The sequence below is a fragment of the Ochlerotatus camptorhynchus genome, unplaced genomic scaffold, assembly GCF_037179485.1.
Source record: "Ochlerotatus camptorhynchus isolate MF236.1 unplaced genomic scaffold, CSIRO-AGI_Acam_v1.1 ptg000105l, whole genome shotgun sequence".
Taxonomy (NCBI): Eukaryota; Metazoa; Arthropoda; class Insecta; order Diptera; family Culicidae; genus Ochlerotatus; species Ochlerotatus camptorhynchus.
This window is the reverse complement of record NW_027040595.1, coordinates 4590333-4612487: the sequence shown is the minus strand read 5'-3', so window position 1 is coordinate 4612487 and position 22155 is coordinate 4590333. Positions and strand designations below refer to the sequence as shown.

The window sequence follows — 22155 nt, the reverse complement described above, 5'->3', positions numbered from 1 at the left end:
CGGATACGTAAACTCAAACCCTGTCTGACCATTTCGAGAGCACACTCGAAGAAGAAGGAATCAAAACTATAAATTAATAACAAATTTCAAGATTGTTTTTCCAGTTCCCCTCATCATCCGGCAGCTCTTTTTTTTTTTAATTCTCTTCCACAGATCACCACTTTGCTTAATTTGGAACGTCGTCGTCGTCTTTTCATTCATAAGATGCTACTACGATGAGATCGAGTCTCTCTTCCATAAAAACCATCTCGTCATTTGTTGATCTCCTTATGCGAGCTAGCTGCTGTGGTCACCACTATATCTAACAAAAAACAACAACACCAGAGTTCTTAGGAACGAGCTCGTCTTCCTTTCGTGTTTCAGAACACGGAGCGAAGCACTTGCTTGGGCTATGTGGTCAGCAGGCTGCCGAACAAAAAAAAAAACCTTCGATTCATTCAGAACGCAAAACGGAAGCGTATTAAAGTTAATTTGGATGTTCCTGTTTTTCGTTCGCTTAAAATTTCAGCTTAATCACAACGATTCAACCAGGGAGCGGCAGTCGACCAGCAGCGAGGGGTGTGTTTCGACAGTCCGTGCTGCCGACCGTGTAGATATGGGCTTGGCTGGCGTTCTGCTTCTGGTTCAATGTGCCGGGGTCGGCCGGACGAAGCGCGCAGTAGCTATCCGCTAAAAAGGAAGGAAGTTCCAAAATGGAATCTACTCTAATTAATCCTTCCAGAGAGCCGGTGCAAACGCTGTCGGTTGCGTATGTGCGCTTGAAGTTTGTTTTGTTCGTTGATGGATGACTCGGTGGAGTGATTTGGCATATGTTGCAAAAAGAAGAAAAAAAGTGGGCATAAGGAAGGTTTTCTCGACTGGAACGCCGAACATTAACAAACATATTTCTGAAATGGCAAAAACTAGTTATAACTTATCAAAGCGTTATTTTGAAAATTTAATTAAAATAGTTTCATGCAGGCAATCAAACTAAAATTCTGTCGATGCCCGGACCACATTATCGTTTCTTCTAATAACAATGCATGTCAGGTCATCTCAGGATCGGATTGATTATATATAAAACATTCGATCAGTTCCAATGACATTGATGGTGCTAATGTTAGTTCACTGTAGGTATTGCTATGATTAAACTTTAATCATTAACGTGATGGTACTACTTATGTTTGACATGTCGATGATGAGGAGTCGCAAGGACATTTGTTATAGAACTTCTGTCATGAATCGACGTTTGACCGAACAGATGTAATACCGTGCATATTTCATCTTGAAAGACCATATTTTTTTCTATAGCTATGTTTCATACATTATTCGATTCGAAGTTGAAAAATATCGAAAACGTAATTTTTAAATTTTTGAAAGGTTTAGAATGGCAGAATTTCATGATTGCTCATAACAAAAATATGCAATGTGTGCAAATCGGAAAAGGTATATTTTTTTTTCTTTGATTTATTTTTTTTTCGTGCTGGGCACCAATGCTACCGACGCCAGGGAAGTAGCTCCCACACCTGAGCCCTACCTATCGACCCATAAACTCATGAACCGGGGACCAGGCGTGATCAGAGATGTTATGCCTCAGAACATCCCGGCGGCGCCGACTGGGATTGAGCCCAGGTCTGCTGGGTGAGGAGCTATCACGCTTACCACTACACCACCGCCGCCGCTATTGTTTGATTTGTGATAAAAAAGAAAAATCAATTTGAAAAAAAAATGTGTTGTTTGAACGCTGAAAGATCTTTATTTGGGCCTTGAAGGATGATTTTAAATTTACACCAGCGCTGCTGGCTTTGGCTTTGGGTCAATGACTCCGGACACTCAGTTCCATTACTACGCAAACTGTGCATAAAACAAATTCTTGCCGCCCTTAGCGATATACGCACCCTACACATTCAGTATTTGCCGCCTCGTGTTTTGCTATTTTTTGCTCCCCGTTCCCACTGAGCTTGTCATGTGCTTCAAACGGCTCAAATAGCTCGTTAAATGGGCAACTGCAGTATCAATTGAAATTTTCTCATAGCACACAGCATGAAAGAACGGCGGCACACTGACTGTACACTGCTGTAGTAACATATGCCAGAGAAAAACGGCATCACTCTGAGAAAGAGCCCGTCGTAACACATGATAGTATCTATACGTCGGTCCATCCGTCGCTGTCGTCGTAGTCGTTTAGTTCGGTTGCTAGAATGAGTCGAATAATAACCGGAAATATGACATCATTTTTACACACTACTTATTTGCTGTGTTTGCTTTGCGTGACATGGCACAAAGATTTGCTGTCGCTGCTGTTGTTGCTGCTGCCCTACTCGCAGTTTGCTTAAACGCAGAGTTCTCTGTGTGTGTTCTGTTTGTAGATTTGTCAAATGGACAGTTGTTTTACGATGGCTTCTTGAAATATGGGCATGGATTGTGTGATTTAACGTTCCTAAATGACAGGAAATTGGGCCCTCCGATAGTCTAGTCAGTTAAGGCATGGCATTACACGGAATTAACAAGTCGGACGCTTGCGGGTTCGAATCGGGGGAATTTTTTCGGGTGGCCAATTTTCGTGGAAAGCTTTAGATCAAATTCTCGGATTTTTCTTGACATCCCGTGCTTTAAAAACTTATGAAAGAATAAGGAAATTATCTCAGCAATCCATGTAAAATATATTCTGAATATGCTTCCCTCGAAAATTTTCAAGCTGAAGGAAAATCAGGAAAATCTATTTTCTGAGTCATGACATTTTTCCAGCTATTTTTTTTTCGTGCTCAGAAAATATCCTTCACTTCTGAGTTATGAACAAAAGGAAAATGTTATTTAAACTTTCTCGATTTTCCCGATGTTCAAACTTTAAAAATCCTTAACAAAAAAAGGGTAAGAGACACCACTCTGAAATTTTTAACAGTGAGAGATAAGAAACTTTCAATAACGAGATTTTTTTTTGTAAATTTTTACTAGTCGAAAAATGATTTTTCTTGATTTTCTTTGCTATTTTCTCAACCGTGATAATTTTGGTGAAAAACATTTATCAGATTATATTTTTTTATGGATTGAAAATATAGATAATTTCATTACGATAATTTGCTCATGAGTTGTGGATTGTTAAGTCCGGGAAAATCGGAAATGTTATAATAAAAAATTCTGGCAGTTTTTTTTCATAACTCATTCATATGATTATAAACTCTACTTGTGGGTGATATTTCATAGCATTCTGAGAACCTTCGGCCCAAAGCTGTCTGATGATTTAAAAATTTCCCCGATACATAAATTCTCGCATTGGTTGGCATAGAAACTTTTGAGAGCAGTGTTGGGAAAATATCAAAAAATCAAATCTCACCAATGCCCAAGATAACGCTTTATTTTTGTAGACAAAAATCTACCAGCAAACAACTGCGGTTGATTTTGCAAGCTGTGATATCACAGCTCGGAATATCAAACTAACAAAATTCACCTGCTGTAAATCTCAACAAACTGTGGTGAGTTTGAGTTTCATGATTTTTGCTCTACACCCGAACGCAACCGAAACTTCCATAACGGCTGGCAGCAGTCACTTCGTGTCTGTCATCGGTGAAGAGTAAAAAGAGATAGCAAACTATACTTTCTCTTTCTAGGAAAACGATGTGCAACGGAATCATTTTTGTGTCGAGTCAACTCTCAAACAGTGTTGGAAAAATCATCAATCGAATGATATTGATATATTTTGGAACAAAATATCATGCTTGATATTGATTTAACAAGCTCCTTTGATATTGCGAGACAACGTGCAAAAGTCAAGCTTCGATTGATGATTTTGCCAACACTGTTTGAGAGTTTTGGTTCAAAGAACAAAGAACACATAACCCGACTAGAGGTAAATAGCAAAATCATAGCAAAATAGTATTAAATTTTTCTTTCGTATCTTGTTAAGTTATTTGTAAGTTCTTCAATAAATCAACTCAATAACATAGCAATAGCTTAGTTGGCTATTAGATCATAATTTGCTAGTGTTTTGAAATTGTATTTAACAAAAAATCAAATGCATATATGACAAGCATAGAAAGCTTTTCATACGAATTTTCAAATTTCATACATGGTCAATGTGTCAATTTTTATAATATTTTCTAGAAAACTTCATTTTTCTCAATTATATTTTCTTCAAACAGACTTAAATTGATATTTTACGAGATGATATTTCTTTATTTAATTATGTCGATATAGGTACAAGAGGAACATAATTAATATTATCACAAGATAGGTTTGCAATAATCTAAAAAACATAACTTATTGTAGACATATAAAGATACATCGGAGTAAATAGCTTGGCGTGGTCGATAACAAATCCAAATTATTGAATGTAATCCTTTCTATAGTAACGATGTTAACAAAGTCTGCATTCCTGAATATCTTAACACTTATCTGAATGGCAGTTTTTAAAACTTATTTAAAGTGTTAGGTCTACTGTTGCTAAAGTTGCTTAAGTTCAATGAACTTTCTTTTATGTTGTTGTATAAAGGTTGTTTATTGATGACGTATTTCAGATTTATCACGCGAATAAACTCGAATCATTTTATCCGAGAATAGCGTTGATAAAAGCTTCATTATTTTAAAAATGAATCCTTCAAGTTAATATGCTTTTTAAATTATTAAATCAGGTATTTGGATGCTTAAAAATTACAAGACTTAAGAGAATGTATACATCAATTATAAATCACATTATGGTAATCTTGTAATGCTGAACTATTTTCATCATAACCTCAATAACTGCTGAATGTGCAATAATCTGCCAAGATAAAATTGAAAGGTTTATTAATAAGACCAAACATTCTAAACGCGTTTGAATTGCATGGTTCCAAGAATTTCATCCAAAAATGTTTTACTAATGGAACTCTGTTTCAAATTTCTATGGATGTATTTGTGGAGTTCCTAAACTGAAAGTCGGCAAACGGCCAGGGTAAAACGAGGTTACGAAACGAAATCTTATTCTGTTGGTCGGAGTCGACAAATTGATCGAGAAAATAACTTTGCTTTGAATCAGATGGCTCCTAATTTTTCCAAAGATCTTCAGGTGATTAGAGATCTACAAAAACTTCTCTGGATATGTTTTCAAAACTTCTGGTTCATCAATTATTCTGAAGATCTTTTTCTGTCCAATAATTAAAATCGCGTCTTTCGGATATTCTCTTATGATACCAGGTTGCTCAGAAATTAATCCAAAGGCCATCAGGAGATCAGAGATCTTTCTTAAATCCTCAGGATATTTGGTCATGCCTTCAGATTAAACAGGTAGCACTAGCGTGCACAGGAATCTTCTTAAGGAGGGGCATTTTTTCTATGGTGCATTTAATCTGGGGATGGTGAGTACTCCAAAGTGCGTGGTGAATGGTGCTGTCCACCCACCACTGTTCCCTACTGTTCAATTTAGCTAATTTTATTTATTTTTGGTCCGGTGGTGGTTCATCTTCTTCAATGCAAACTGCTTTCAGACAGCCAATGGAAATTGGCAATTTAATCCCATCGACGATGTCGATGATGATCGGTTCGTCAAATGGTTGCGATATTAGGGCTTTAATCGAAATGATACATTTGCTGCAATGTTGTTGCCTTGGTGGTTGGATTCAGCTGAAGTCACATCAGATGGTGGTGATAGCACCGATAAACCAACATGAATGATCAATAAGAATCGCATTCTTCTTTCGCATGCACACTGCGTCGAAAAGTACAAGGTTCGAACAGTGTGCATAGCAGTGAACAAACAGTATATTGCTCTTGATCAATCCAATCTTGATCAGTGGTGTTGAGTACTTGGCACTGATGAAGTCTGCAAGTAGTAGACAAAATTCGCGTTTCTGTCAAAAGATAAGCAATTATAACGGAATTAAAAAGAAAGAAACCAACACACTCAAAGCTCTTTATAAAGGGATTCCGTTAAGAGGTTCGACAAATTTAAGGGCTTGAGAAAATCAAATTTTTAGTGAGATTCCAAAGGGATTTTAAGCAAAATTCCGAGGATAATTTCTAGCTTATTCCAGGAAAAATTTCTGAAACTCTAAAGACAATTTCAGTTCTTATGTGTTCTGAGAAAAAATCATGAAGAGTTCTAAATATAATTCCAGTGGACTCTGAGAAGAATTTCAAAAGAGCTCTTAGGAGAGTTCTAAAAAATCCGAGAAGAACTTCAAGGATATTGAATTCTGAGGACAGTTCCAAAGGATTTCTGGGGAGTATTCCAAGAAAATTCTGCGAATAATTTCTAGTAAATCCTGCAGATAGTTCCAAGATAATTCCGAAAAGAATACCAAGGAAATTCAATTTTAAGTTAAATTCCAAAGGGATGTTGAGGAAAATTTCAAGGGAATGCCGATAATTTATAGCTCATTCCGGGAATAATTTCTGGATAATACTGAGAAGATTCATCTGAAACTCTAAGGGAATTTCAGTTCCAAGGTGTTCTAAATAAAAGTCAAGAAGAGTTCTAAAAATAATTCCAGAGGACTTATGAGAATAATTTCAAAAGAGCTCATAGAGTTCAAAAAAATTTGAAATGAACCTCAAGAAATTGAGTACTTGGCACTGATAAAGTCTGCAAGTAGTAGACGAAATACGCGTATCTGTCAAAAGGTAAGCAATTATAACGGAATTTAAAGGAAATAAACCTACACACTCAAAGCTTTTGATTTTCTCGGTATTCCTTTCGAAATTATCTTGGAACTATCTGCAGGATGCACTAGAAATTATCCGCAGAATTTTCTTTGAATTCTCTCCAGAAATATTTTGGAACGATCCTAAGAATTCAATATCCTTGAGGTTCTTCTCAGAATATTTTAGAACTTTTTTTTTCTCAGAACACCTTGGAACTGAAATTCCTCTTAAGTTTCAGAAGAATTTCTTCAGTATTCTTCAGAAATTCAGAAATATCCTAGGAATTTCTTTGAAATTTTCCTCAACATCCCTTTGGAATTTTATTCAAAATTTGATTTTCTCGGTATTCTTTTCGAAATTATCTTGGAACTATCTGCAGGATTCACTAGAAATTATTCGCAGAATTTTCATGGAATCATCCCCAGAAATCTTTTCTTTTGGAACTGTCTTCAGAATTCAATACCCTTGAGGTTCTTCTCGGAAGTCAAGTTTAAGTTGTCCGTCCATTCACCAAAACGTTGTAGTTTTTCTACCAAAAAATGTTCAATGAAGCTTGCCCCTCCGTTCACCAGAACTGTGAAATTTTTACATCAGGAATTTTAAAATCAGCTTGCCCCTCTGTGCAGCAGATTGTTGCAAATCTTACACCAGAAATTTTTAGTACAAACTTGCCCCCAGAAAATTTTATACCAGAAAATTTTAATAGACTAGAACGATGCAAATGTTCCACCATTAATGTTCAATAAAATTTGCTTCTCCAATCTACTGATTGGTACAGATTTCCTTTTTCCATTTTCCACCAGACATTTTCAATATAGCTTGCTTCTCCTATCATCAGAAGGTTGCAGATTTTCCATCAAATAAAGCTTGCCCCTATTTCCAGATTTTCATCATAAATTTTCAGTAAAGCAGCTTCCCTCCAATCATCAAAATGGTGCAAATTTTACACCAGAAATTATGATTAAAGTTGGTTTCTCTATTCAGCAGAAGAATGCAAATTTAAAACCAAAAATTTTCCGAAAAGCTTGCCCATCCGTTCACCAGAACGGGGCAGATTTTCCACCAGAAATTTTCAATATAGCTTAATTTTAAATAAACCTTGTGCCTTCGTTTACCAGACCAGTGCAAATTTTCCACCAGAAATTTTCTGTTCATTTCATTTATCAGAGCGATGCAAATTTTCAATAAAGCATGCTCCTCCATTCACCAGAACGGAGCATCAAAAATTGTCAGTGAAGTTTGTTTCACCATGCACCTTTGTGGTGCAATTTTCAGGCTTTGCCTCTTCATGCACCATAAATTTTCAATGAAGCTTGCATTCATCAGAACGATAAAATTATGCACTAGAAAAATTAATACAGGTTGCTTCTATTCAACCTTAAATTTACCATCTTCTTTTAACCCTTCATGAACAATCTTGAAAAAAAATTTAGACCAGAAATTTTTTGTATGCACTACTGTGGTGTAATTTTTTGACCAGAAAATTTCATTGAAGTTTGTCCCTTCATGCACCTTTGTGGTTCAATTTTCAGGCACCATCTCAAAGGAATTGACGCAATAAAAGGTTTTCAGTGCCCTTATATTATGAAATGAAGTTATTTTACCTTCAAATCAAGTTATCAAGAAATCAAGTTATTGTATTTCATAATTTTGTAACTGTGAAAATAAAAATCTTATTTATAAAAGGGGGGGGGGGGGGCAATTGCCCCATCTTGCCCCACCCTGTGCACGCCAGTGACAGGTAGTATTCTTAAGGTATCCAAAAATTCAAATTGCCTCCCTCATATATTTTCTTATGATACCACGTGACTCAGAAATTATACCAAAGACCTACAAGATATCAGAGATGGATGATCAACTATTATTCTGAAGATTTTTAACTGTCCAACATTCAAATAACGTCTCTCCGAGACTCTCTCATCATACCAGGTGTCTCAGAAATTATTCCAAAGGCCTTCGGGTGCTCATAGGTTCCCAAAAATTTCTCAGGAAATTTTCTCAATATCATATGATGATCAAATATCAGAGCATGATTCATGAGCATGATCAAAGATTCTCTAGCCGTCTCAGAAATTATTGCAAATAGGTCTCCAAACCTAAACACATCTCTGGATGTTTTTTCCAAGACATCCTGTTTCAGTGACCACCCTGCATATTTTGACAGCATAATCGACCGTGACCATTTCTCGTGGTTCGAATTCCTTACCCTATATTACGTTGATGTAATTACCTTATTCGTTCGTACTAAAATCACCGAAGCAAACCTAATGTACACACGCACACATATAGTATGTAGGGATGAATATCAAACACATTTTCGGTGCGTTCCGCTGATCGTGTTGCAGTTTCTTTTTTGATAATTTTAGAATTTCAGAACTGTCGAGAAGTTTGAAACAATTTTGGAACTGAGCATGACAAACGGCCTTAGAACGTTTTTTTTTTTTTTTTTTTTTTTTTTTTTTTTTTTTTTTTTTTTTTTTTTGTTTACGACATGATGCACTTTTATGCAAAAAAAGAGCACTCATTTACCCCCTCTAACGATAATAGTTAAAGACGTGTCGATGCCGTATTTCCCCCTAGGATTAGAAAGAAACTACAACCCATTACCCTATACAATTAGGAATGTACATCAGCTTAAACACACACGCACAATTAAAGTAACGTATTAAAAATAATACCTCTTAGGGGCTGTTCATAAACTATGTAGACAGCTTAGGGGGTGGCAATCATCCACGACCCATACCATTTTGTTGTTGTATGGAAAATTGTCTACGCAGGGGAAGGGGAAGTCAAGAATCCCACAAAACTGTCTACGTAGTTAATTAACAGCCTCTTACACTGACGAGAATATCTTATCCATAGCATCACGAGTTATTCTTTCACAATTAGCAGAACGCCCTCTAATGTCTACGTCTGTTCAGGAGTATTTCTTTTATGTTTAACCCTGAACGGCATAACCCTTGCCAATCGAATAAAATGTTGGCCAGTATTCTTCTCACATTCAACAAATTGATATAGGTGAGTGGCCAGCACTTGCGACAGTCACGCAGTCAGCTAGAGTTCGAGACTCGTTGAAACCATGTTGAAGCTTTTTAAATTTTCTTTTTTTTCTATAATAGGAGAATTTACGTATTCTCGTCAATCTAAGCAGCGTCCGAACTTCTATTAGCGATTTCTCAGCGTCACACACATACTTGACAGGTTTGTTTGTTGACATTTATCTGCTGCTTCCTGTTCTACCAATTTCAATCGACAGAATTGATCAAAACGGGTTGAACATGTTTTTACAACGCTCCAAACTTCTCAGGTGAGTGAGACTATTGTCGGCAGTCTCTTTTTCTTCGGCACCCTTTCCATTTGAACTCCGTGTTAACCAGCTGTTCTATTATCGGCAACTCGAAATCAGCCGTATTTTGTAGTGTGTATATTTCATTTAAAGAAAAATATGGCATAACAGGATTGCACAGTCGTAAAAATGTAATCAGGTTGAAGCTGAAAAGGAAAGGAATCGGCTTTATACATTCAGCGAAGAGTTTTGATGGGAAAATACAGTAAAATTAACGTTTCAATTTCGGTTGCCGAAAACAGTCAATGGGTGCCGAAGCCATAATTTACCCTAGCTCATTCTGATATTGGTTTGATCTTCAGCTTCTCAAAGAAATTTGCTATCGGTTTGATATTACATCATCTTATTTTGATATTATTCAGTTATATTCCCATAGCTTTTCAGTTATTATCTTTGATATTGTAACGCTTATATCGATCAAACCAATAACAAATTGAGGTGTTCTGACTTTCTTTTTTAATAGTAAAACTTGCTATTGGTTTGATATTCTCTTCTACTCGGGAAGTAGCGTCGAAATCCAGGAAGAAGACGACATGATAGATTCACTGCTATACTCAACCGGGAAATGTAAGATTCTTTTATAGTTGGATTGCGATACTGATTCTGTAATGAAGGAGTAGAAATAATTTTCAATAAAGTATTTTACTAAACTAATGCTGACTAGTTTTTTTTTTTTTGGTTTTGAAGGTTATGTACAAAAATACTTCCATTACATTTCTCGTAGGAAACCCCTACCAAATTCATCCAAATTAATCAGGATGTAACCAAATATCGACCCGAGTGACATTTACGTCAGTTTTCCACTACGCCAACGCACACTCTACCGACTAGGATGCGTAGTTGTTTCCTTCCGAAATCACCACCAATAGTGTGACGCACATTATCAAGTGGAGACTTCCCAAACACTCACTGTGCGGCAGCCATTACGCTCTATGGGATTCATTGCGGAAAATAATGGGAATCCATTATGCCGCGGCCGCGGCCGCCGCCGTCGCCGCCGCCACCGCTGTAAAAAGCCATTTGTCTGTTATCTTCCTCCAAGCACAAGTTTCCTCTGAGACATTTACATGAAACGAAGGAACCCGGACGAACCGAACCGAACAGCGTGCGTGCTCTATTGACGTCCTTTTGGAGCGGGGAACAAAATTCGGCATGTTTTCTATCACGAAGCTGTCAGACAAAACAACCGAAAGTAATATTCATCAATGAAACATTTACCCCTAGATGTATGAAAGAAGAGAACAAAAACACGCACTTGGCGTCGTCAAAAGAAAGAGCTCATTCATAAACAAATCGCACACGAAACAGGCCATCTTCAGCATGAGAAGTGTTGTTGTAACATGGGAAACGGGCAATATGTGCGTGAAGGCATATACAGGAAAGAAGCCGATCAGGAAAGAGACAAATCGAAAAGAAAGAAGTTGAATGTGCGTGTTTCACTGGCTCCTACAACATGTGCGGGAGCGTCATCGTCATGTTGATCAGTTGCTCATTTCTGACGAAAAATTATGCCCTATAGCTGCGAAGAGGAAAATGACGAAAGCGTATCGACATTTCAAACGCCAATACATCTTTTTCCCTTTCGATTTGTAAAGAGGCCGGACCGGAAAAGAGGCAGAAAGAATTGAATCAAAGATTTTTCAGTAGTTTGCTTAAATGACAGCCTATGGTTGCATAAATAGATAGTATTTATACAAAATTCATTAGACCGTCAATTCTTATCAGAACATGAGACGACGGCAGTGTGGATAATGCATATTGAGTGACCACATCTGTGCGCTGGTCATTTCATATCTTGCTGACTTATCATCGTGGGAAAGTAAACACGACTAGGTAGATATTTGCTCCAAACTTCCCTGTTGGCAAACATGACAGTTGGTTGAAATTTGCACATGAGTAGAGCCGTTTGTTGACATCATTTCAATTCTGGACATTTCAGCATTGTCAGTCATACGGGAGAATGATGGATTTAAGGCCAAGGGGGTCCAAGATGTTTTTGAAAATACACTCAGCTCTCCATAACTCGATATTTGGAGGGACCACCGAGTTATAGAATTATCGATTTATAATTTTTTTTTAATAACCCATAATTACTTCATCTGCTGTAATATCCTAATATCTGGCAACCAGTAACACTGGTAGATCACCTTTTCGTAGTGCGTTACTGGTAAAAATATTAAATATCTTTGATTTATATGATTATTTCTCAGTTTGATATTTGAGAAGACCTTTGAATCCGTCCAAGGTTTCAACCAATACACGGCATTCACCCCGACGGCCAGTGAAAACTTAAATTTCACGAAGTTCAAAAGTTGCATGCGAAGAGCATGAAAATCGGAAGTGGTTATAACAATAGGGGGAATCTTTTCCTTCTTGGCATTAAGCCGGGAAAGTTTACTAGAATTTTTCCTGGATGATGGAACATTTTCATCATCCGTGATCAAATCAAATTGATTGCTCAAATTAATTTCATCAGAAGGGGGATCAAGAGATTGCCATTTTCTTTTGCGCTTAAGTGCCATGGCGGCAGATTTTTTTTGTATTTAAATCGACTTCCAAGCCGATTACTATCAGAATCTGAAGGTTCGAAGAGGAATTTTCCAAATCGATATCCAAGAAGGATTACCTCGGGTAGGGTCCAAACAAGGATCGAAGAGGAATAAAATTCAAACAAGGTAGAACATTTACAGGTATATTGAGCACTAAAAAGTGCTGTTTAAATTTGTTGTAGCTTTAGGTAGTAGTAACACTTCCTTCAGCAAAAAGCAACAGATCCGCACGGCAAGAGAGCACGATGCGAACTATTTCTTAAAATCTTATTTCAACGGACTTGGGTACTAAGAATGAAATTTTGACGTAGACTACGTCTTACGAGAAGGTAAAGGGTGTGAATCAACAATCTAAATTTACGACCGTCACAAAAAGATGTTAGGTTTTGAACGCTTGTAACTTTAACATGTATAGATGAAATTTAAATCAATATAAACCAATCGATTGGAAATAACTCTACGAATATGTTTACATATTTTTTTTTTCAGATTTTTCATAAAAAAAAAAACTTTTGAAAAATATACAACAGTTATAATTTTATCACTGCTTTCATGAAATAAACGTTTTCCCCCAAACCCATTCGTCATAATCGAGTACCACTTAGTTGCACATCCTGCTAAAACCTGAAAAGTTATAAAAGAGCGCTGCAGTCATGTCTCGGCTCATTTTCGCTTCAGACGGCACACAGTGGTCGGACCCCGGAAAAAAACCTCTAAATATTATTTTCATATTTTTGTTATTTTAATATTTTTTGTAAGTTTCCCACATATTGAATAACGGTTTTCTCCAAGTTTCGGAATTATTGAATAAGATTTCGATTTTTACAACACTTTGAACGTTGCTAAGTCAGCTGATTTTGATGATTTGTTTGTTAAAAAGCAAACGTTTAAGGCTCACTAAAAAATAACTGCTACACATTCAAATTTTGATTCCATTTGACCACAACAGGTTTCTTTTTGAAGTGTACTATAAAACTAATATATCCATATACATAATATTGCTTCGATTTCATCATTATTAAAAATTTCTTGTATCTCTAAACAACAGTTTTAACCCCACGTATTTCTAAAATATGTTTAATACTCAGCAAGAATTATGATCAACCATTTCAAAATTAAAAAGTGAACCGATTTCTGACCGATTGAAAGCTGTTTCATCTAAATCGGGCTGCATGGATTATCCTCAATACAAATCTTTAAACTAATGAACGACCATATACACTAATATTTGCCATTCTACCTTTTCCACGTGGTATATAGACGGCGACAAACGATAAAAATAACTTGCCTTACTCCGTTTTCTTTTGAAATAAGTTCTGTCTGTTTGTATTCAATACCTGGGTAAAACATCTCAAAAATGGTTGGTATGAGTTTTTACGAAACCCTGAAAATGTATTTTTTTTATAAAATACCCCATCTATTAAACCCCAATAACGACAATCTAAAGAAATCCTGTTTGAACTTTGTTGTTTCTTTTGCCTGGCAATTATTGTTAAATAACCTACAATTTAATAAATAAAGTTCAATTCCGTTAATTTTTTTAACCCGCTTTACTACCACTGCCCAGAGAGCCAAAAATAAAAAATGAGGCCGAAATTTCTCTCTTTCGAGCATGGTAGGGGAATTTACGTATTCTCGGCAACCTAAGCAGCAACCTTCTTTCCATAGCCTTTTTCTCTAAGGAACGCACACATATGCAGTATTGGTTTGTTTACAATCTTTTGCTGCCAGCTGCTCTAACAATTTCAGTCGAAAGAATTGTCAAAAACTGTTTTGAAACGCTTTTACAAAGCTCCAATCTTCTCTAGTGAGAGCGAGTATTGTCGGCAACCAGTTTTTCTTCGGCAATCGTTCCATTTGAACTGCATGTAAATCTGCTGTTCTATTATCGGCAACTCGAAATCAGCTACAATTTGTAGTGCGTGTGTTTTATTTCAAGAAAACCTTGCTAGATTGCTTTTTCTCAGTGGTAAAAATATAGTCAAATTGAAGCTAAAAACATAAAAAACCGTTTGCATGCATTCAGCGAAGTGTTTTCGTAAGAAAATCCAGTGAAAATAGTGTTTCAATTTGGGTTGCCGAAAATAGTCTGGCATGCCGAAGCCGTCATTTCCCCTATGTATTTTATAGTATTATATTTGATTTATCATTTACCTCTCAGAGCTACAAAATAGTGTATCATGTCTGGTACCTATACATATGCATTTAAATTAACTTCCGGAGGGACTTTGCCTTACATAATAACGGCGGGAAATACTGTTAGGGGCGGGGTTCAGTAAGTATATTTTGTGCAGAGTATGTAGAAAAGGAAGGACTTCGGATGTTAATCTAAATGCATATCTGTATAGAGAACTCTATCTACTTTTTCCAATTCGTGCAATATTACTCAGAGGTTCTTGTTTGATTACGAACCCGCGTTGTACAAATATTTCTTGGAAGTACTATGTCTCAACATATGGCTGCAAAATACATGCGTAATTCCCGGAAGCGCGCTAAGGAACGACAAGCAGGCGGTTCTCCGAATCCAAAAAGCAGTCAAAGGTAATGCGTCACCTCGAAGTACGAAATTTAAATTAATTTTTAACGAGCCTTTGGAACCACATACATTCGACATGTAACTATGATGCTTACTATCGAAACATTTAACAGGTACGTGGAGGCGAACCAGCCCCAGGCTGAAAGCCTCCCTAATAAAGATAAATCAATCAATCAATTTAACAGGTAGAGAACCGGTGTACGAGTTTTTGCTCTGATTTTGAAATTCAATTACTGAATCCCCCTAATTTTCAATTAATATTGTACTAAGCACTTTCTTATTGGAAACCAAACGTTTGATTTGAGAAAGAGGAGCAGGGGCATAATGAGAGTACCCTTTTCCATTTCCTTTGACCTGTATTCCCGAAAGCAAGGCAAGGATAAAATAAACAGATACCAAAAACTATAGTATGAAATCCGAAATATGTACATAGGACCGAAGTAATATGTTTTATCTATTCTATTTTAAATCAACTTCAAGAAAAATGCACGAGAAGTTCACTAAACAGCTCAACGTTGTCTACGTCAACCATGCGGTCGTGTCTTGTCTCAACCCCACCATTTTTTTTTAATTCCTAATATTTTTTCTCTAGCTTTGATATTAAAACGATCAACAGAAAAATAAGAATAAGGCAATAGAAGAATTATGCACAGGAAAGATAACATTCTCTTAGAAAAGCATTTCAATGAAAGAAAGAAGGAAAACCTAGTATAACTTGAAAGGATTATTTGGAGCAAGATTAAAATAGATATAGAGAATTAACAGCGAGAGATATTGGATAGACATAGCTAAAGATAGATACATACTCAAAAAAGCAGCTTAAACCATGTATAAAGATAGTTCAAGCGGAATATCAGACGGGGAATCGAGAGTAAAAGAGATAAATACAAACATTGGAAAAGAAAATTCGACAGGAAATGAAACCATGATATATATACAGCGGCGCCGGTGGTGTAGGGGTAAGCGTGATTACCTCTCATCCCAGCAAGCCTGGGTTCAATCCCAGTCGGCGCCACCGGGATGTTCTGAGGCATAACATCTCTGATCACGCCTTCCTTCGGAAGGGAAGCAAAGCCGTTGGTCCCCGGTTCACGAGCTGATGGATCGATAGGTAGGGTCCAGGTGTGGGAGTTGCCTTCCTGGCGTCGGTAGCATTGGTGCTCAGCACGGAAAACAAATCACTGAAAAAAAAGATCGTTATATAATTTCTGTTATTGATGAATCATCATACATAACATATAAGTATACATTTAAATATATATATGTACAGGGAGGGTCCAAACCCGATTGAAGTGATTTGCATAGGGAGAGTGGGATTTCCAACTTCCTGTCGCTAAAATTTCGTGGATAAATGACGGGTTCTTCTCGACACTCATGGGGCATCCTTCAGGACGAGGGCTTGTTCCATAGCGAATTATATGAACTTGTTTGCTGGAAGGAGACTCTTCTTCTGTTACCGGTGGGTTTCTTTCGGCGTTGCTGCTTAAAGGTTCACCCCTCCGTTTTTGGCCCTTCATGCAGCGCCATGCTAAATATGATTTGATCAAGTCGTCCAGATTGGATTGCCCATTCAGCAGTTCCATTTCAAATGACAATTTTTTTTTTAAATTTTTGGATCGACCTTCTACGATTATGTTGAAACTTTGCACAGTTGTTTGTTATTGTCCAACATGCCATTTTACATATTTGGTTCCCTCTAGTTTTGTACACGATTAACACTTGAAAAGGGCTTATGCAAAGATGATACACATCAATAGGAAAACATATATCTCACGAACGATTTGTTTGAATGAGTTGTTGCGGATAAATATTGTGCTTTTCAAGCAAAAATATACACTGTAAAAAATTATTTAATTATTTACGAAAAAAAAAATCAATATTATTTAAAAAAATTAAAATTACTCAAATTACATCTTTTTTATATATTTCTTTTGTAGTAAAGATAAAGCGCTACTCACTGAGAATGTGTAGTTGCTGGGCAATTCATAAACAAAAAAGTTAAGGTACTAAAATACTACCTACATTTATCGAATATCTTTGAAGTAGTGTTAATATTAAAACACATAAAAAGGCATTATTTTTTGGGAAATAATTCTGTTTTAAGCATCTTGACATTTTTCCCGAGAAAAATAAAATCCAGAAACCCGGGATTTTTTTTAAACCCGGCACACGGACAGGACCCTAGAGTTTCTCAGAGAAATCTCATACAAAATATGATAAGATTTCTCTGAGAAAATCTAGGGTCCTGTTTCCCGGGTTTGAAAAAATCCCGGGTTTCGAGATTTTATTTTTCTCGGGAAAAATTTCAAGATGTTTATATATATTTTTTTTTATTAACACGCGGGATATAGAAAAATCATGAATATTTTTTGATGATGGTCCCACCTCTTACCCCTACAAAGGTTTGAGCTGGACGATTTATCTTTAAGACAATTAAATATGACATTTTAACCAGGTTGGCAAACAAAATCGAACTGGTTTCAGTTACAGATATAAATTCCCTCTAGAGTTTACAGTTGCTTCACAGCGATATAAATGTGGAAAAGCTCAGGCGTCCACTTCTAAGTTCGCCTTTTTGTCCACCTAAAATATTCATAAGCATTACAAGCAATCAAGAGTTAATGAACAATCAACAAAGCATCCTATTACACTAGTAACCCCGCATTCTGATGCTATCATAATTTTCAGCAATGTCAGGAATGCTCACGAACCCCCAACATTTGCCAGAAAACTTACTACTAACTCAAGGTATCTTCCAAATAAGCTTCAAAATTGCATTTTTTTTATCAAATGTTAAATTCAGTCCTCTATATCCGTAATACGCGCGCGAGGCTCATACCTTTGTAGACTACTATTTTTTTTACTACTACTATTAAATCATATATCAAAAATCCATCATCACCATCGTGGCGAACAAAATAGTTTTTGCAGTGCTACAATAATTATTAAAAAGTCGTTATAACAGCTATCCATACAAAATAATCCGTTAACTTCGTCAAGATACATAATTTGTCAATTCATAAAAAAAAAATCACTGGATAACCGTTCAAAAGACAGTTTTAACGTGTGAAATGCAATGTCTCTTAAATTCTGCTAATGTTGTTGAACGTTCAATGTGTCTAGGCATCGAATTGAAAACATTTATTCCTTTGAAAAATAATGAATTCTGTGAAGCACAAGTCAAGAAATGTGGTGTTCTTATTTCATCCGCGTTTCTAGTATTATATCTATGATAGTCACTTCCTCTTTCAATTCGATCACACAAATATCGAGGTAGCAAACCGTTAACTACTTTAAAAATGAACACCATAGTCAAATATACAATTCTTTGCTTCACCGACAACCATTGTAAGGCGTCTAGCATCAAAGTTGAGGAAGTCAATCTATTACATCTCAAAACCAAACGCATTATTTTATTCTGCAAGCGCTGTAATCTCAATATTTGTGTTGCATTAGACAGAAATAAAATGGAAGGGCAAAAGTCTAGATGAGGAGAGATGATTGATTTGTATAGCTGTATTTTACTGGCAATAGTTAAATCGTTTTTCAATCGACATAGAATTCCATACTTCTTGGCAATTTTCTTGATGACATTGTCAATGTGAGAGTTGAACTTAAGTTTGTCATCAATAATCACGCCAAGATATTTAATCTCCTGAACGCGATCAATAGTCTCATCATCAATTACAACAGAGACGTTCTCATTTATTCGATTCCGCGAAATCACCATAAATTTAGTTTTACTTGTATTCAATTTTAACTGCTTACACTTCAACCATCTACTTAGATACTGCAAATCTTCATTCAAGTGTGAGACGGCAACTTCTAAATCCTTAGCTGCAATGAATAACACAGTATCATCTGCAAAAAGATTAATGTCGCAAAACCGTAAAATACGTCGCAAGTCATTAATATACATAATAAATAAAAGGGGCCCTAATACACTTCCCTGGGGCACTCCAAGGTTGTTCCCCACGGGACTGGAAACAGAATCATTAAAAACAGTCCGTTGAGTTCTGTCAGACAAATAGCTTTCAAACCATTTATATGCAGTACTCGTAATTCCAAAGCGCTTGATTGTACTTAACAGTAAGGGCCTAGAAATTGTTTCAAAAGCGCGTTGCAGATCCAAAAAACAGCAACAATCGTATCTTTACGCTCCAAGTTGTCTTTCCACTTTGCTAACACCAAATTCAATGCAGTTTCACAAGAATGCCCTTCCCGATATCCCGATTGTTCTGGTATCAACAAAGAGTTGCTATTCAAATACTCCAACAGCTGGCCTTTAACAACAAGTTCTAAAATTTTCTCTAATGTGTGCAACATGTTGATGGGACGAAACTCTTCGGCTTTAATCGTTCCAGCAACTTTTTGAATAGGAACCACTAAGGATTCCTTCCAAATTTGTGGTACATGTCCATTCTGCAATGATTTATTAATAAGGTCCAGAAAGATGTGGCCAATGACATGAATGATTCATCAATTCAACTGACCTATTTGACTTTGACATCAATGCCTCGATGTTTCGTCATCGTTTGCTGTTGGCCAATTTTTAATTTTTAATGAGTGACTACATTTAGATTTAAGTGTTTCATTGAGATGGACTATAATAATAATAATAATAATAATATAATCCAGAGTTAAACATATATTCCACTTTTTTGAAAAATCTGTGTATTTAAAATGAAATCTGTAATCTGTATATACAGATATCTGTTTCAAAATGTATATGTGACATCACTGAGACGACGACGAAAGCACCCACATCGACTGGAGGAAAGGCTTCCCGCAATAGGCAGCATGACTAGGCCGCCGTCATCCGGTCGGCATCGACTTGCACTGGTGTGGCCACCATTTGAAAAACAACCGGACCTTTTCAGGACCACCAATTAAAAACGGAAAGAGTTAAGAACCAAATGATCAACATAGTTGTTCCGTTCACTAGCGGTCCTACGTCAAGTTTCCGTTAGTGCCCCTAGGCACAGACCCTTCTACTTTGTGAACCGGTGGAAGCGTTCAACGTATGCTTCCAGTGTCCAAAGCGATATCCTGGGCGTAGCATGCACGATCGCATCCCGGTTGTCGAATGGCCATACCGCTAGTCACAATTTTAATCAGAAATGTATGTATATTTTACAATCACAATCCATCCTTGACTGAAACTTCTAAAAAGGTTTGCATGTCGCAAGCTTACATCTGTCCCTCACGTCCAACGACAACTGCTGTCCCGATATTGTTAGAAAAGTGCGGTGTGTGTGCATGCCTTTAAAATCAATCGGCGACAGGGAAAGCAGAGCGTACGGCGAAGAAAAAGCCACGGGCCAACCAAGAACTGTGCCCGCTTGGACCAAACAGGAAACGGACTGTATAATTTTAATCATCAGAATAGATTACGAAACCCTGTTCCACCATCACTGCATCAGCGCGCTGCGTAAACCGTATAAGATGTACCATAGAATAATAGACGAGAACGCGCGCAATGGTGAAGAATCCCGGACCGATCCCGATCAGGTTCGGGTTCAGGTTGAGATCTTAGGCTGGAAAGAGATTAACGATTTCCTTCCACTTCAGTGGTCCGAGGCTGCTCATTTAACTCGGAATGGCGGTAATTAAATGAGCCCGCTATAAACTAATCTATTTGTAACGATTCCTCTATCGCTTCATTTCTTCGATGGGAAGATTCAGAAAATTGGGGAAGGAAAGTGGTGATTTCAGGTTTTTCTTTCTGGGAATTGAGTGATCAAGCTGTGGTCAGTGGATGAGAAGTCACGGTCAACGTATGTAATCCGGGGCAGGCACCGGAAGTCCGAGTAGAAAAACAAAAACAGTGCAAGCAACATCGATAGGTATGTTGTTTATGATGATAGATGCAAGCCTTCCTGTCCGAGATAAGTGTGAATTTATTCCGTTTCGTGGAGAGATAACGCATCAAGTCACGGTTGCTGGCCTGTTAGTCTAAATAAGGTGATAGTATTTTTAGCATACAATCGTGTGGAAATAGAAACAACCGATAAGGGTTGATGTTGATGCAAAGTAAGCCACGGGAAGTTGTAAGTTTAGTTGATTAGGAGTTGATTGTTATCAAGCATGGTGATAGGTGTAAAACGAAAATAAGGTCGTGTTAATTGATGACCACGAAAATCAATTTTCTACTTCATATGAAAAATACACTCTCAGTTAACTGACATAGTCAACAAACGACAACGCCTAAAAACATCATCGTCATCGTCGAACGTAGGCCCTGTCCCAAATTCAGAACACTGGATGTCCAGAAGAATAACATAATAACCATCTCACGGTGCAATGTTGCCACTCATAGTTGCATACCCCCTCCCCCGGGTTCATCTATTTTAGGTTCTAATTTTCAAGATTGTGTCAATATTGACGACCACGGAATTCAAACAGACGAGTTCTTATCACGACACCCGGCGATAATAAACTATATACGCTTCGTGTGGGTTGGGCTCTTCTATTCTCCGCTATAAATGGAACACTGGCAATTACGTAACCGACCACTGGAATGGGACAGTATATAAGAGGGAAAGTTAAGGTTCTTCGTCCTACACCCAGTTTGTGCTAATGGAAATGGTGTGGAGGTTGAAGTTTTTGAGAAGCCTTTATTGAAAAAATAGTCCAACAAATGTGGAAGGGGAAACACCACGTGAGGAACCAACGCAACGGGGCAAGGTAAACACCAGAGAGGGAAAGTTTAAAAATCATAAAGCGATTCTCGTTCCATTCTTCGGTGCACGCCTCGTCATCGGTTGAGTAGGATTTGGGCTTGGAACAGTTTTAGAGCAAGCGAAGTTGAAGTTGAATCACACTTGAACCGACAATGCCGCGCCGGAACAATCACCATCACCACCAACGAGCTCGCCAGGACAGACAGCATGACGACACTGCTCGTCTGCTGTGTCTGGGCTGAAGAAGACGAACACACCGTCGTCGTCGTCGTCGTCGTCGTTGGTCGTCTCTCCTACCTTTGGGAAGTGAGGCTTCTGCTCCCACTTCTGAACGGTGGTGGTATAGCACGAGGTTGCGGAGAAAACAAAAAAAAAACCTCAAGTGGAAGACATACAACAAGCATGTAGGTAAACAGTATAGCAATGGTGTCTCGTACTATCGACTGA

The 22155-nt window shown here is 37.3% G+C and overlaps 1 protein-coding gene across 1 annotated transcript in view; it reads left to right on the top strand.

The window, feature by feature from the left end:
* Positions 1-22155, top strand: part of eIF5B (eukaryotic translation initiation factor 5B) — a 306531-nt gene that overhangs the window by 196855 nt on the left and 87521 nt on the right. The gene's annotated exons all lie outside the window — the stretch shown is intronic.